The 4,408-nt window shown below is 51.5% G+C and overlaps 1 pseudogene; it reads left to right on the forward strand.

The window, feature by feature from the left end:
* The first annotated feature begins 2,035 nt into the window (after positions 1-2,035).
* On the forward strand, positions 2,036-2,467 carry LOC121871650 (annotated as a pseudogene).
* The last annotated feature ends 1,941 nt before the right edge of the window (positions 2,468-4,408 follow it).

Below are 4,408 nucleotides of genomic sequence, written 5' to 3' on the forward strand. Positions count from 1 at the left end.
GACTTACAGCTTATAGTAAGAGGATCGAACAGACTAGCCAACACGCAACACGCACCCCAACTTATAGAAGAGGAGTGCAACAGACTTGGACTCAAGATAAATCCAGCCAAGTCGAAAGCGATGGCCATCTGCACAGACACACCAGACAAGACGCTCTCCATACAAAACACGCCGGTAGTCTGGACCAACGCCCACCAGTGTCTTGGAATCTGGATTGACCAGAAACTCACCTTCAAGCCGCAACTCGAGTATCTCAGGCACAGGACGAAGAGCAGACACAATATAATGAGGTCGCTCACCAGCAAATCCGCAGGAGCAAACCTTCATGTGCTCAAAGCCTACTACACAGCCGCCATCAGATCGCTGGTAGATTACAGTGCTCCAGCACTCATTGGACTGAGAGAAGACCAAATAGCTAAGCTAGAAGTCATTCAAAACAATGCTCTCAGGACCATGCTCGGAGCACCCATGTGGACCAGAATTTGCAATCTGCAAATGGAACCCGAGCTACCACCCCTGGCAGTACGAGTCAAGCAGGTGACAGCCGGTCTCCTCGCCAAAATCTGCAGAGCAGACAAGCCCACAGCTGCCAAGATTCGAATCAGTGCCTCCCTCCACCTCGACCACAGAGTGCGAGGGGCCACCTGGTCGCACGAGGCAAGCGAGGTCATCCGACACCTGCAAGCAGAAACACTCGTCAAGAACAACCAAGACACACGAGACAATGGTTACACTGTTCCTCTACCATGGAGCCCTCCACCAGCCACACTCAAATTCACCGACCTCGGCGACAGTAAAGCCAACCTCCAGAAGGAGGACCTCAAAAAAATATCTCTCCAAGCCATAGCCACCGAGACACCGGCTGATGCAGCATCATACTTCACAGACGGCTCGGTGGACCCAAAACATCACAGATCCGGAGCGGCCTTCTACACCCAAGGTCAGACCCTCAAATGGAGACTTTCCAACGACTGCTCCACCCTACAAACAGAACTGGTAGCAATCCCAAAGGCCCTACAACACGCTGCAACACAACACAACAAGTCCGTCATAATTCACACGGACTCGAAATCGGCCATGCAAGCGCTGCAACACAGTCAACCAAGAGACAACGTCCACATCATCACCTCGATCCTCGCGCAGCTACAGGAATTCCAAAGCCAAAACCGACCAGTCGTCTTACACTGGATTCCCAGTCATGTAGGGATCGGAGGAAACGACGTGGCAGACGAAGCAGCCAAGGCAGCTACACGCTCCAGTACCGTACACATCCAAGTTCCAGCAAGTGTGCAACAGATCAAGAATCACCTCAGAAAGACTACCAAGCTCCACATCAAAAGAGCTTCCTTCATGCACTCAACGCTGGTTCCCAATCAGCCAAATGGTACCTGGCGGCCACAAAAGGGGAACCACCTTTCGCAGACAAGAAAACTCCAAGACAAACCCAAGTCAGCCTTCACCGACTACGACTAGGGTACAAGTGCTCCTGGCAGATGATCGGAAATGACGTCACGGAATGCACCTACTGTCAGGAGCCAGCAGCCAACCCACTTGAACACTATCTCCTCGATTGCGAGGTCACACAAAGCCTCCGAGACAGAACTCAAATCTCCCAAGAAACACACACAACACCAGCTGCCACTCTAACCCGAAAGGCCCACACAGACCACATTCACCACCTACTCCGGGTCATCACACGATACCCACCACCCAGATAGCTTAGAAAGCATCCTCTCCCAGCAAGTGCGGACCCCAGTTCGGGGGGCGCGCCACTCCGAGGCTGACCACGTCCAAGAGTGGGGGCCGGTGGTAAGCGTCCACTGATCGGGGGTCCGCTCACACTTGCAACCTGCAGTATCCCTCCAATCTGCAGGTGGGACCACCTCCAATCCCAATCCGGTCTGGCTGCTCCTGGAGCTCCAGCCGGAACCACCAAACGGGCCGCCTATAGGCAAAGGCCCGTGTCGGACTACGGTCCGACAATCTATACAACAACAACAACCGGGCCGCCCGTATTGACTATTTCGTCGTCGAGATGGCCCGTACTAAACAGACTGCCCGCAAGTCCACTGGAGGCAAGGCTCCACGGAAGCAGCTTGCCACCACGGCAGCTCGCAAGTCCGCCCCAGCCACCGGTGGTGTCACCGGGAAGAAGCCCCATCGTTACAGGCTCCGGAACCGTCGTGCCCTTTCGTGAGATCCGTCGTTACCAGAAGAGCACAGAGCTACTCATCAGGAAGCTGCCCTTCCAGCGCCTGGTGCGTGAGATCGCCCAGGATTTCAAGACTGACCTGCGCTTCCAGTCGTCTGCCGTCATGGCTCTGCAGGAAGCCTCCTGAGGCCAGCTTCCGGTGGGTCTTTCTGAGGACACCAACCCGTGTGCCATTCATAATGCCAAGCTGCTACCATCATGCCTAAGCGATTATCCAGTTGGCCTGGGCGTGACCGGCCGGGAGAGCGTGCTTAAGTCCTCTTCCTTGGGGAAAAACAAAAAGCACAACAAAACCTACCAGACATCTATAACTCGGCCCTTCTCAGGGCCAAAGAACTGTTCTGAAGATAATTTGCATGACAATCGAAATGGTTGGTGGACGGAGAGCGTTAATTTCGGTTACCCAAATCGCCTAACGGTAAGTTGGTAACATTCGTGGAGGTACGATTGTATAGTAGGTCATCAATTCGGGAGGTGGGTGGGTGCAACAAACAAGAGCTAGTAACAAATAAATATATAAAGAAGAAGTAAGTAAATAAATAAATAAAATAAAAGAACATACAATAAAAAAAAAAAAAAAAATTGTTTACATGAAATAGGCGTGCTGCAAACAAGAAATGAAGCCCAAACACACTCCATGTATGTCACTTTGCAGTGGGTGTACAACTACTCCACGCAGAATTTATTTATTTATTTATTATGTTTCGATTTAGTCCGGTTTCTACGCCAATAGATAATGCAGATTATTATAATTTTTTTTTTATTTATTTCCCTCTCAATATATCACTGTCGGTAACTGTCTCTTTAACATGTAACTGTGGCTCCGATGGAGCCGATTAAGTTGTAGTAGTGGGATGGCGTGTTTGTTGTGCACAAGTAACCTCTTACTTGGAAGAGGTGTACTTGGTGACAGCCTTGGTGCCCTCAGACACGGCATGCTTGGCCAGTTCACCGGGCAGCAAGAGTCGGACAGCTGTCTGGATTTCCCGACTTGTAATGGTGGAGCGTTTGTTGTAGTGCGCCAGGCGGGAAGCCTCGGCAGCGATGCGCTCGAAGATGTCGTTCACGAAAGAGTTCATGATGGACATAGCTTTGGAGGAGACTCCTGTGTCGGGGTGCATTTGCTTCAGTACCTTGTAGATGTAGATGCTGTAGCTTTCCTTCCTCCTGCGCTTCTTCTTCTTGTCACCCTTGGCAATGGCCTTCTGGGCCTTTCCAGCCTTCTTGGCAGCCTTTCCGGAAGTTTTGGGAGGCATGGCGGCACAGTTACTCGTGGCGCGGAGCGAGAGAATTGAAAACTGGCCCGACTAACTTTTCCTTATATACCGAGCGGGCCGCTCAGGATCAGACTGGCTGCAGCTACGGCTCTCTTACATTGGTTGGGTCCGCGAGACGGCCACCTGGCCTGATCCTGAGCTTGGTATAAAAGACCAAGGTGGCGGGCGGAAATTTAACTCCTATCACGAAAAGCAGCAGCAGCAACATGTCAGGACGCGGAAAGGGAGGCAAAGTGAAGGGCAAGTCAAAGTCCCGTTCTAGCAGGGCCGGACTCCAGTTCCCCGTGGGTAGAATCCACCGTCTCTTGCGGAAGGGCAACTATGCTGAGCGCGTTGGTGCAGGTGCCCCTGTGTACCTTGCAGCCGTCATGGAGTACCTGGCAGCAGAAGTGCTCGAGCTGGCCGGTAACGCCGCCCGCGACAACAAGAAGACCCGCATTATCCCACGTCATCTTCAGCTTGCCATTCGCAATGACGAGGAGCTGAACAAGCTCCTGTCTGGAGTCACCATTGCCCAAGGGGGTGTCCTTCCTAACATCCAAGCTGTGCTCCTCCCCAAGAAGACAGAGAAGAAATAAGAACCCAAGGTTCGTTCACACAAGACAACCTAACCAAACAGGCTCCTTTCGGAGCCACAGGATATCACTTAAAGAGAGAAATATACGACATCAACGTTTTGCAGGATAACACTCTATTTTACGTCAAATTAGCATAGTATTGTGGAAATAGAGTGAAATTGATTTTGAATGGTGTAGATGTGAAGGGCGGTTGTGGGGGCCTGGGGTGGGGGACTTAAACGGGACTTAGAAGGGCGCAGAAGCAGCTTTAGCAGCAGCAGCAAGGGAGGCGACCTTATTTTCAGTCAGGTTCATACACAAAGAAATACATCAGATTCATTGACAGTACAGTACACATTTAC

Source organism: Homarus americanus, unplaced genomic scaffold (assembly GCF_018991925.1).
Source record: "Homarus americanus isolate GMGI-L3 unplaced genomic scaffold, GMGI_Hamer_2.0 scaffold40438, whole genome shotgun sequence".
Lineage (NCBI taxonomy): Eukaryota > Metazoa > Arthropoda > Malacostraca > Decapoda > Nephropidae > Homarus > Homarus americanus.